Source organism: Pinus tabuliformis, chromosome 2_1 (assembly GCF_031772625.1).
Source record: "Pinus tabuliformis cultivar Carrire ecotype Pingquan chromosome 2_1, CPIR1, whole genome shotgun sequence".
Lineage (NCBI taxonomy): Eukaryota > Viridiplantae > Streptophyta > Pinopsida > Pinales > Pinaceae > Pinus > Pinus tabuliformis.
This window is the reverse complement of record NC_142299.1, coordinates 652,556,870-652,570,203: the sequence shown is the minus strand read 5'-3', so window position 1 is coordinate 652,570,203 and position 13,334 is coordinate 652,556,870.

Sequence of the window (13,334 nt, the reverse complement as noted above, 5' to 3'; positions counted from 1 at the left end):
GAGTGTGTTTCCCCTCTGGTGGTAAGAGGGTGAAACATATATTAGAGCTTGTGCACAGTGACGTGTTTGGACCTGTGAAGGTTCCATCACTGGGTAAGTCTATGTACTATGTATCATTTATAGATGACTTCTCAAGGAATACATGGATATATTTCCTTAAGAAGAAATCTGAAGTCTTTGATAGGTTTAAAGAATTTAAGGCTCTAGTGGAAAACTAGACAGAGAAGAAGATAAACGTGATGAGGAAAGATAATGGTGGAGATTTTTGCAGTAAGGAATTTGAAGAATTCTGCAAGAAGTGTGGTATAGCACGACAGAAAACTGCTCCATATACACCTCAACAAAATGGAGTTGTAGAAAGAATGAATAAGACATTGATGGAAAGGGCAAGAAGCATGCTTAGTGGTGCCGGGTTAGGACAAGAATTCTGGGCAGAGGTGGTGGATACTGCTTGTTACCTAGTCAACAGGTCACCTTCATCAGCGTTGGAGGATAAGACTCCACAAGAGGTATGGATTGGTAAGAAACCCTCTCTTTCACATCTGAGGGTATTTTAATGTGATGCATATGTACATGTTCCAAAGGAGAAAAGAACAAAGTTAGATAGTAAATCTGAAAAGTCCATCTTTATTGGGTATAAGGATGGTTTAAAGGGTTATAAGCTTTGGAACCGAGTAACAAGGAAGGTTATGTACAACCAAGATGTTATGTTCAGAGAAGTGAAGGATGTTATTAAACATGAATTCCAACCAAAGGAACCTGAGAAGATAAATTTTCAGCTAAAGGAGGAAGAATAAAACTCAAAAGAAGAGGAGGAATCAGAAGATGAAGAGCCACAAAATCCAGTTGTGAGAAGATCAGTTCGAGAAAGAAGGCAACTAGAAAGGTATAGTCCATCTGCTTTCTATTCAAATTTTTCTTTGTCTATTATTGATGATGATCCCAAAACTGTGAAGGAAGCAGTGGACTCAGAGGATGGAAAACTATGGAAAGAGGCCATGGTTGATGAAATGGCATCTTTGCACAAAAATGAGGCTTGGGATCTGGTGGAGTTGCCAGCTAGAAGGAAACCCATTTGCAGAAAATGGGTGTTCAAAAAGAAGACAAATGCAGAAGGAAAAGTCGAGAAATACAAAGCTCAGTTGGTAGCAAAAGGTTATTCCCAGGTGCCGAGAATTGATTTTGGTGATATTTTTTCTCCTGTTGCCAAGGTAATCTCTATTAGATTACTTTTACCTATTGCTGTTGTGTTTGATTTTGAGGTAGAACAGATGGATGTGAAGGCAGCATTTCTTCACAGGGATCTTGAAGAGGAGATCTACATGAAGCCACCTAAAGGCTTTGCGGTGAAGGGTAGGAAAGAACTGGTATGTAAGTTAAAGAAGTCTCTATATGGGTTAAAACAGTCACCAAGGATGTGGTATAAGAAATTTGATACATTTATACGGGGACTTGGCTTCACCAGAAGCAAAGCAGATCACTGTGTGTATTTTAAATTAATTGGTGACCATGCTATTTATCTGGTCTTGTGTGTGAATGATATGTTCTTGGTTGGAAATGACAAAGAAGTTATCCAGAATTTGAAGACCCAATTGTCCTCCAAATTCGACATGAAAGATCTTGGTGCTGCAAACTATATTTTGGGCATGGAAATTAAAAGAGATCAGGCAAAGAGGACGCTCTGGTTAAACTATAGGAAGTATGTTGAGACAATATTGCAAAGGTTTAATATGCAGGATAGTAAACAGGTGAAGGTTCCTATTCCTGTAGGTGTGAGGTTATCTGTTGAATAGTGTCCCAAGACATAAGAAGAGGAAGAGGACATGTCCCGTGTTCCATATGCAAGTGCAGTCAGTAGCCTGATGTATGAAATGTTCTGTACTAGACCAGACATTGCACATGCAATGAGAGTATTGAGCAGGTTTATGTCAAAACTAGGGAAGGAGCACTGGACAATAGTGAAGCGAGTTTTCAGGTACTTGTGTGGCACTAGTGATTATGGTTTGTGCTACCAAGGAAGACCGGGATTGGATAGAGTGTTGGATATTCATGGCTTTGTTGATGCAAACTGGGCTGGAGATCTGGATCAGAGAAGATCGACAAGTGGGTATGTGTTTAACCTATTTGGAGGTGCAGTCAGTTGGATGAGTAAGAAACAATCTGTAGTGGCACTATCAACTACAGAGGCAGAATATATGGTATCCACTCATGCAAGCAAGGAAGCAGTTTGGTTGCAGAGTTTGTGTTCAACTATGGGGTTAGTACAGGAAGCTATAAGGATAGACTGTGACAGCCAAAGTACAATTTTCTTGGCAAAGAACCCCACATATAATTCAAAGACAAAGCACATTGATGTTAAGTATCACTTTGTGAGGGATATGATAGAAGACAAAAAGGTGTTGCTGGAAAAGGTGGACACTTTGAATAATACTGCAGATGCATTGACAAAATCTATGAGCTTTGAGAAGTTCTCTTGGTGTAGAGAGACAATGGGCATTTCAGGGCTGGAAAGATGACTAAGCTCTCTTGTGGCCCCCTGTGGAAAGAAAATAGCAAGTGGGAGAATGTTGGGTTGTGTTATATTCTTTCCATGTAGTTGATAGGGGGTTTTGGACGCTAAGTTAGGTTGGGTGGACCCACGTATGGTTTTGTGCATGATTTTTTCACATGTTTTTTGGACGCAATGGTTTTCGGTCCATGGTATTGGATGCTTCGGCATGTATAAATATGTATTATAACATTGAAAGGAATATAATGAAAAATCAAGCTGGTAGTCCCGATTTTGGGATCTAGGGGAAAATCTCTGTGTATATGTGTTTTATCTGTTCTGTTCTCACATTATTTATTTTCTTTGTTTTAGAATTTGTATGCAAGTAATTTTTGTACGGGGTTAAAACCTACAAGTAAGTGGATGAAGGAGGATGCTACTTCAAGAGAGGTAGTGGAAGATACTGTTTATAGAAAACTTATGGGTTCACTCATATACTTGGTGAACACACGACTGGATTTATGCTATGAAGTTAACTATCTTAGTCAAGCAATGGTTAGGCCTACCAAGCTATATTTGAAGGTGACAAAGCCTGTATTGAGATACTTTAGCGGCACTTGTCACTATCGATTGTGGTATAGGTGGAAAAATGGAGTGAATCTTCATGGCTTCATTGATTCAGATTGGGTAGGGAGTACATCCAGTAGGAACAGAAATTCAGGAGGGATCTTCAGTATTGGGTCAGTGACAATTTCTTGGTACAACAAGAAACAAAGATCGGTTGCACTGAGTTCGCCAGAGGAAAAGTACATGAATGCGAGTCAAGAAACATGTGAGACCATCTGGATGAGGAATATTTTAGTTGGTTTGTTTGGTTAGTAGATGGATTTGAAAATGATTAACTGCGATAATTAGATTTGTATCAAACTCTCTAAAAATCAAGTTTTTCATGATAGGTCCAAGAACGTTGATATCTGATATCACGATATCAAAGATTGTGTATTGAGTTGGATCATGTTGTTAGAGTACATTCCCAGGAGGAGCAAGATGTGAACATTTTCACAAAGGAATTGTCAAGCTGTAAATTTGAGTTTCACAGAGACACGATCGGGGTAGCAGACAATCCCTTTCTTGTTGAGAGGGAGTGTTGAGAAATGGAAACAAGAAATTCCAATTTTGTTTGTCCTTGAATTAAATTGAGAATTCATATCGAATTATATTCTCATGTAACTTGTAAATAGCTAATTAAGTTTAATTAGCTTCGTTAGCTTAAGAATTTTGAGTTGGAAATATTTTTGTAGTCATGTATATCTTCTCCCTATGTTTTAGCTATCCAGGATGAGTTTATTTGAGTTTTAGTTAGATTAACTCAATTAAATGAGTTATTGTCAATTAAATTAGTTCTAATATTTGTGGAAATAATATAGGACTAACAGTCAGTTGGTGCACTAGTTCATCCACAAGTGTTAATCTAGTTAACTGAATATTCCCTCATGAGAAACTCATGCATGTCAGTTCAGAGAAAAACCCAGTTGATACTAAAGTGAAGGGACAATGTACTATCAATTGTATGATTTACTGAGTTGTAAATATCATGCATAAAATTGGAGAAGGACCTATGTTTGAATTGCACAAATTTGGAAGCATGAATTCCCTTTAAATACATGATTTTCATCCTAGGAATTGTGCAATGAAATAGGGATTTGGCAGGTAGTGGAAATTGGCTAAGTGTTGGCTAATAGTGGGCTGGTGAGGTAGAGAGTTTAGCATACTTGTCCAAAATTGTTCTTGTGTGAACAAGCTTTGTATCTCCACTCATATTTTTTATTTAATGCAATACAGATAGGAGGAATTTTGAGAAGTGGCTTTCCCCATAAAAACTTATTGTGTTATGTGCCATTGATTTGTCTTCTTCTTGTTCATATTGTTTTGATTGATCTATTGGATTCTGCTAGTTGGAAGCAAAAGTAGATTATTGTCCTATTATTTAGTAAATTGCATGAGCTTGTGAATCTACGGTAAATTATACAATGATGTGTGTCTTTAACAATTTGTATACCGATATTTGGATTTGACAGATGTTGTGTTGTGCAGCAAGGGTATGATTTAGTGATTATAGGTTTGTATGTTGGTTTTCTATTGAGAAGTCACGTACATACACGGATCTTCTTTTGACTCATCACATATATATTCCCTTGTATGGATAGATCTGTAAGTAGGTGTGGTGAATGATAAGCACGCCTATACAGGAAAGTTCTTTATAGGAGTCACATACATCTATTATGGTTTTGTAGTAGGAGATGTTAATGATGCTTTATCAGTTCTGTTATGTTTGTTTTTGTTCGTCGTTGAAGTATCTCTTATGATAATTTGTGTTTGATATTTTTTTTGGGTGGAATTGTTTATGGAATGATATGTCAACTAGATATTGTGTTAATTTTTGATGATTTGTATCTGGTTCAATGCTCTGTGATGGGTTCATTATGCGACTCAGTGATTGATTTAGTGTGACAATGATTTTGACTCAGTTATTTAGTATTTTAAGGTCTGTATGTAGGTCCTCTTAAGAGGAAGCACACACATACGAGGGTATGAATCAAAACAGTAGCGTATATATTCTGACATATGGTTGAGTAGGGTTTGCAGTGGCGTCAATTGGTTTTTGTGATGCATAACAATGTTTGGCTTATTGATGAGTAGTTGTGCATTGATATGATCTATCCTAGTTTAATTTTACCTATTTGTGTTAATTGATTAAGATTCAGCGATTTCTTTGATGATTCAATTGGTTCAGTGATTGAGTGATTGGTTTCAAAATTGTCATTTGGTATTAGGCTTAAATGATGGTAGTGCAGCCAGTATGAAAATATTATGAGAAGTGGCCTACAGTTTTGAGGTTGTGACTTAGGTGGATCTAGTATGAAATATTATGAAACGTGGTCCATAAAGGTGCTCAGGGTTTGGGCCTTCAATGAGGGAGTTGAAGCTTTCTTCTAATTGTAGATGGTAAATTTGATTAAGGGGTTGGAGCTCCCTTCTGGTGGGTGTCGGTAAACGCGATTAGTGGGTTGGAGCTCCTTTCCAGTGGGTGCTAGATAGTGAGAGAAGGTTGTAGCGTTCTACAGCTGGGTTCCTAAGTACTAGTATGAGTCTGCACCAGTACAAGATAGTAAGATCTTTTCCTTTATAATAAATATGAAGACAGAGACGAAAGAAGTGGTGGTTTTCTACCACATTAGGTTTCCAGCTAAAAATATTGGTTTCCTCATGTGTTTATGTGTTTCTTATGCAATATGGTTTATTTTGTTCTTACTTCTCATGGTTACTATTTAAATAAAGGCTAATGAATTAATGATACATTGGTTAAAGTAGAACAAATGATGAAATATATGAAAATTTAGTTAAGTTGATATACGTGGTTTTCCTTCATCATAGTCTCATACATACGTTTGTTTACTTAATGACAATAGAATACAAAAACATAAAGAACAAATTGAAAGGTTTAACTGAGTTTTTAAAATATCGATTCACCCACCCCCCCTCAGTATTTTTCCCAACACTTTAACTTAGTCATTATATTGTTTTTTCCATGGATATCAAAAAATAAGTAAGAGTATAATGAATAATGAAAGAAGGAAGCAACATTCAGGGTAGGTGTGGTACTTTGTAGCAGATATTTTCCTTATGATAAAATAATGCATATGTTCTAAATGGAAAGAAGATGCTTTAAAAGGTTGGAAACACCTATAATTTGGAAAGTAATGGGATATTGGGAACCAACACTTAGTGACGAGCCTTTTAGTCATGATAGTTGGTCTTAAATAAAGTGAGGGTGAGGAAAGATAAGAAAGGGCAATGAAAATTGGTATTGTTGATGGTTTTAGAGGATAACAAGAAGATTACTTTCCTAGTTCTTTATCAAATAAATAGAGAACACCACCACTACTACTCACGGGCCTCCCCCCTCTAATTATAAATCCAATATATTAAACCATAGACTTTTTTTGAACCATTGATTTAGCTTCACCTCACTACCATTTTGTTTGGCGTGGGATCCCCCAAGGGAAGTTTTGGCACTTAGAGCTGATATTTTGACTAAATTTGATGTAAAGACTCCACGTTTTGTGGGCACGGAGCGCGAAATTGTAAATGAGTCATAGGGTTGTCCTCCCTCATTTTTGTAATGTAATTTCAGCTTTAGAGATCTACCCATGGTCCGCAGACCATGGGATTGTATAAATAGAGCGAGGCTCTAAGTTGTAAAGAGGAGGATCGAAAAAGCAATATATGGAGAATTGAGTCTTATCTAAGTGTAGAGTCAAGTCTTGGGTCGTAGAGTAGGAGAAGGCTCTACAGTTGAGTGGGCAGATGCCTAGTAGTCCACAGCTATGTGCGCGAACCCCTGCAGCTGAGTGCACAAGGCGAGTCGAGTCTATAACCATTGGAGAAGTAATAAAGAGAAGTTTCATATCATTTCTATGTATCTTTTTCTTGTTTCGTGCATTGAATATATTGGGTATAAATTGAAATTTCACTATTTATATGGTGCATGAACTTATATGATTGTGTTGTTTAAGTGAATATAAGATAAAGTATCAGTTTACGCAAAGTTAACTAAGAGTTATAAGAAGATAAGTAAGATCCACAGTGTAACTTAGGGAAATAGCGCATATTACTGCCATTATAGCATGAAAGCACTTTAGCCCCTGGTGAGGGCTGTGGGAAGGTGATTATAATAGATCGTGAAGGCCTTGAAGATCAGGGCATTGTGTGACCATACTGCTTGGAGTGAGACTTCAGTCTGCGCTCTCTGGGATATTGTCGAAAGGGCCAATAGTGTAGGGATTTGTTTCACTAATTAACTCCAAACATGGGTCAGACCCCTTCAAGCCAACAAATGGTTCTGTTGCTGGGACCGAAATCTACATAGAGATGTCTGATGTTGTATCATTGGAATCCAACTAAGAAGGAAATTGAAAGTTGGTTGGATAGGAGAATTCATGAGTTTGCAGTGCAGGAGAACAGGAATTTGCGGCTAATAAAAGAAGAGTGGTTAGACTGCTACATGTACGTAGAGATCCACGAAGTATTCTTCGCATATTTCCCTACTGAGTTGTATGAGTGGATCGTGAAGCTAGCAGATAGCCAAGGAAGGTGGAAACTCAACAATCCTATCGTGTGGACCCCAGAGTTGGTGCGCAGATTGGAAGCATCAGAGGATAAGATCACGCACATTATTGATCACTGACTCGATCAAATTATAGGAGGATTCATTAATGAGTTCACGGTAGATGCTTATGTCAGCTATAGCGATGCAGAGCGATGTTTTCTCAAAGGACCACGAGGTAAGTACATAAAGTCTCTACACACATGGTTTAAAAGGTTATTATGTGAAAAGAGGGCTATGCAATTACCTTGATGTTCAGAGCTACGTGAAGTGGAAATACCTAGAGAAATGATGGAAGTAAGGGACAAGAGAATAACCCTTGATTTCACCTCTATGAGCGAACGAGGAAGAGCTCGTGAAGGTCCAGCCACGAAGTGTGATCAATTTGATAAGGCAGAGGATTCCACGCATACCACCCCCACCTACACTGCCACAAGCTTCACCACCATCACCTCCACCTTCACCCATACCACGTCTGCCACCACCGCAAGTCAATATGGAAAACACGATGAAGTTGCTTGTGTTCAAGGGAGTAGGAAATGAGGATCTAGACTAGTTTTGGTTCGTGATAACAGCTGTATGGGAAGCACAAGGAGTTATAGATGATAACATGAAGAAAGAAACACTGGTTACCACCCTACAGGACCACGCACTGACCTAGTATATTAAGCATTCTAATGATAATCCAAATGCAGGAATCACGGATATTCAAGAAGCACTAAACAGAGAATTTAATAGGCCGAAGTCAGAGGCACAGCCAATCATTGGATTCAAAGAGATCAAAATGCTACCAGGAGAAAGTCCTTGGGAGTGGATAAGAGTTTGAAGTTTATGATTCGTGAAGCTAAGATGAATCTGATGGATGGACAACATCGTGAATGGTTTGTAGCATCGCTAATGCCGCATTTGAGGAGCGTGCTATCACAACAGAAGTTAATGACTCAGGCAGAGGCCTTAGAGATTGCGATGTGGCTGCATGAAACCCCAATACGGGATCCTAACTTGGGAGTTCAGTAGATCCACGTGCAGTTGAAAAACTTATGCCTTGAGATGTAGAGTCTGAAACATGACAAGATAGCTCGCCCGGAAGTGCATGAAGAGGTGTGGTGCATAAAATTCAAGGGTTAGGGTCATGATAAGGACCACTGCTCGACGTTCGTGAATTACCTCGTGGGAGGAGGATAGATGTTATTAAGATAGAAGGCACAAGCATGACCTAATGCGACACCTGCTTTGTGGTGTGTGATTTGTCAAATATGAGGGAAACATGCTACAGACAACTCTCATTTGTTACAGATGTACACGCAGAATTCACAACAATTGTTCTGTAACTTTTGTAGATCAGTAGGACACAATGAGAGCACTTGTAGAAGCTATCAGCTAATGATGGATAGAACTCCCACCTATAGAGTTGAGGCTAAAATACGGCCCCTAGACCTAAATGCAGGAATAGCGCGAACAGGATTTCAGGGGTACATACGAGGCCAAGGTGGAGGAGGACCTGGAATAGGTCACGGACAACTGATATGCTACAATTGCGGAGAGCCAGGACATTATGCCCGTGATTTTATGAATCCAACACGTCCATCATGCCTGTAGTGTACCTTGTTTGATCATGAAACGAAAGATTTTCCTACGCTGATAGCTAGGATACGTGACAAGGGAGCGCTACTGCCTCCCCTGACTCAGAACCTACAGATGATGACGTCTAAGCTATGTGAGGAAGATCCAAATTTGAATATTGTGCTTTGAAGTGGAATTACGACGGGAGATGATAAAGGAAAAAAACCTAAAGATACTACTTGGGTTTGAAAGGTTCCAATGAAAGAAGCAAAGTTTGATTTGGAGCGTGCAAAGGAAACCTTCATGGAAGCTAAGAAGAGCTTCACTGATGCCTCCACTTCAGGAAGAAAAGATAGACCAGAGCCAAAAATGGACCCATTTATGCTTACAACATTCCTGGAAACATGCATCAAGCTACTACATGACAATAAGGCTATAAAGGGACTACATAAACTCATTAACAGATGCATTGGGACCTTGTGAGGAGAACTGTGTGTGGTAAGGAAGATTGGAAAGCATAAGATGAGGACAAGAAGAGAAATGAGTTTAACCATGCGGATTGGAGAATATGAGATGGACCAAGTAGTTCTTGATTTAGGATCAGATGTGAACGTTCTGCCGAAGTAGACATGGGAGCACATGGGGAGGCGTACACTGCAATGGTATCCTATTCAGCTGCGAATGGCGAACCAACAGAAGATAATACCTATGGGAATATTGCAGGGAATCATTGTGGATATTGAGGGAGCGAGCATGCTAGTAGACTTTGAAGTGATAGAGATTGCTGAGGATAGCAATCGCTACCTCGCACTCCTAGGAATTGATTGGGCCACTGACATGAACAAGGTGATGAATCTAAAGAAGCACAAGATTATTTTTGAGAAGAAGTCTCTACGCATAGTTATACCCTTAGACCCTACTTAAGGATGACCCTATACAGAGCTGGTGTGTGACTATGACAGTGATGATGATTTGGACTGCATCTACAAAATAATCGCGTGAGATCAAGATTGGGTAAATCCCGCCATAGATGGACGGATCTCATGGGAGCGCAAAAGCTCCTGTACGTCGGATTCAGATGAGGAGATAGAGAAATGGTAGAACCAGTTACACAAGGTAACCATGCTAAACTATAATATGATGACAAGACCACTGCACTGCATATCAACGGAAGTGGGGGATCTACCTACTTATGATGGGTTAAGTGAGGTAGATAGCTTCCTGAACAAATTTGAAAGGGAGGTGCCAGAAAAGAAACATTTCAAGACCTTGAATAGGGTACTGTGCTCTACGCCCATGAGGTGGTTAGGAATGCACGAAGGGAACTTTTAGGACAAGCACGAATGCATGAGATTGATGCACATGCTATTTGGAAAGCCTAGGGTGCTATTGGACGATAAATACAATGGACGGGATGGTCCGCGTGCGCATATATCTAGGTGGGTACAGGCATATGGAAAACAACCTGCATGGATGCACATGAACTTCACATTGGGAAATAGGTCAATATGCATCTGTTGGGGGGGGGTGAATGTGCAAACAACTCCTCAAGTTGGAATGACAGAATGTGGAGAGAATGATCGCGAAGAAGGTTATCCATGCTGAAGCATTTAACGAGGTGTGAGAAGCACTGAATAAGGTATGTAGTGCACATCGAAGTGATTGGGACCTATGCATACTAGTAGTTTTGTGGGCTTGTAGGAAAATGTGCAAGAAACTGATGGGACAGGTGCCTTCTAGGCTGGCCTATGGAGCGAACGTTGTAATGCTAATGGAGTATATCATGCCTAGTCCATGCATAGCAGTGCCCGTGGATATGATGGATCGTAGAGGCCTGGAGGAGAGGCTCGCACAATTAGAGGAACTCGAGGAAGAATGATTTTTGGTTGGATTTCACCAACAAGTACAAAAGCAGTGTGAAAAGGCCTGACACGATAGACATATTAAGTTGCGCACCTTCAAGATGAATGATTTGGTGTTATTGTATGATAGTAAGTTTGATAAATTCCTGTGAAAACTCAAAATGCATTGGATGGAACCTTATGTTATTAAGGAGGTCACCGACAGAGGCGTGGTGCAGTTGGTAAAGTTAAATGGAGAACCTTTCCTAGGAAAAGTGAATGGCAGTCAGTTGAAGCCATACATAGGTGGCCCAACTATCTGACTAGCCGACCGAAGCACAGTGTTAGCACTCTAGGTAGCTGAAAGGAGGCACGGGACTATAAATAGGTGCAGGGCAGCCATTTAGCTACAGAACAACACATCCAGAAGGTACAACAAGCAGTCGCCCAGTGCATTTTCCACCTTGCAGCGGTTCGGGTAGAGTTGGGTGGTCTCCACGTGAAGATCTTTGCACCGACAGAGTGACTCGAGGGTGAGTCACGATGTTTGTGTTAGGGGCCTCTTGGGTGCAGGATCCCCCAAGGAAAGTTTTGGGGCTTAAAGCCCAGATTTTGACTAAATCCGATGTAAAGACTCTGCATTTTGTGGGCGCGAAGCGCGAAATTATAAATGAGTGATAGGGTTATCCATGCTCATTTTTGTAATGTAATGTCGGCTTTAGAGATCTACCCATGGTCCATGGACCATGGGATTGCATAAATAGAGCGAGGCTCTAAGTTGTAAAGAGTAGAATAGAAAAAAGTAATAGATGGAGAATTGAGTCTTATCTAAGTGTAGAGTCAAGTGTTGGGTCATAAAGTAGGAGAAGGCTCTCCAGCTAAGTGCGCAGAGGCCTAGTAGTCCGCAGCTAATTGCGTGGACCCCTGTAGCTGAGCATGCAGGGCAAGTCGAGTCTGTAACCATTGGAGAAGTAATAAAGAGAAGTTTCATAGAATTTTTGTGTATCTTTTTCTTGTTTCGTGCATTGAATGTATTGGGTATAAATAGTAATTTCATTTTTTATATGGTGCGCAAACTTATATGAATGGGTTGATTAACTGAATATAAGATAAAGTATCTATTTACGCGAAGTTAACTAACAGTTATATGAAGATAAGTAAAATCCATAGTGTAACTTAGGGAAATAGTGCAGATCATTGCCATAGTAGCATGAAAGCACTTCATCCCCTGTTGAGGGATGTGCGAAGGCAATTATAACAGATTGCAAAGGCCTTACAGGTAAGGGAAGTGTACAAAGTGACCTGCACAAAGGTATTCAAAGTTGGAATAAGTCAACCCCTCAGACATCTCAAGGGTATGAAAACCTGGTTCCAACATCCTCGCATACTGCTTCAGGTGAGACTTCAGTCCGCGCTCCGCAGGCTGATGCCGAAAGGGCCAGTAGTGTAGGGATTTGTTTGGCTAATTAACTCCAAACTTGGGTCAGGCCCCCTAAAGCTAACACATTTGAAGAAACCTTTGGATACCTCTAATCATCCATCAAGAAATATCATCAGGTAAAATATAGGTGCTCCTCAATATAGTGAGAAGGTACCAATTATTTAATAGTAGGCTATGTCATACCAACCACATCATTTTTTCTTGTGGTGGAATGACTCGAGATGCTTTCTCACAACTTTGTTGCCACAAAAATTTGGTTGGTTTGGCCAACCAACCAATGATTATTGATAAGGTAAATGGTTTACCTATCTTAATCTTAGGAACAACAATTATTTTCATTTTTTTTAATGTTTATTAATCTACAATTCATTATTGTGCAATTTTTTTCCAGATTAACCACATTGTTATTTTTTTGATTGACACTCAAACCAACAAATGTTGTTCATCATCAGGATTAGTGAAAAAAATCACGGTAAATAGAAAATATGATATAATGGTAAATAGAAGAAAAGTTCATGTTTTATAAACATGTAAACAAATCCAAATATATAATAATATACATAGATTAATTGTAAAATAATATATATGGGTTGTAATTTTTCTTACCAAAATATTTCCCAGGGTAGTTGCTACATCATTTTTCCATTTTCATATATTCCAAGAAATATTGCGGTATTGAAATGCATGAAACTCATTCAATTCTAGCCAACATGAAATATATATAATGTGTGTTCATTCCCATACAAGTAATTAATCATGCGAATTAATGAATTTCACACTTCGGATGGAATAGTTACTTCCACGTACATGCATGTAATTTTTGGCTTAATGGGG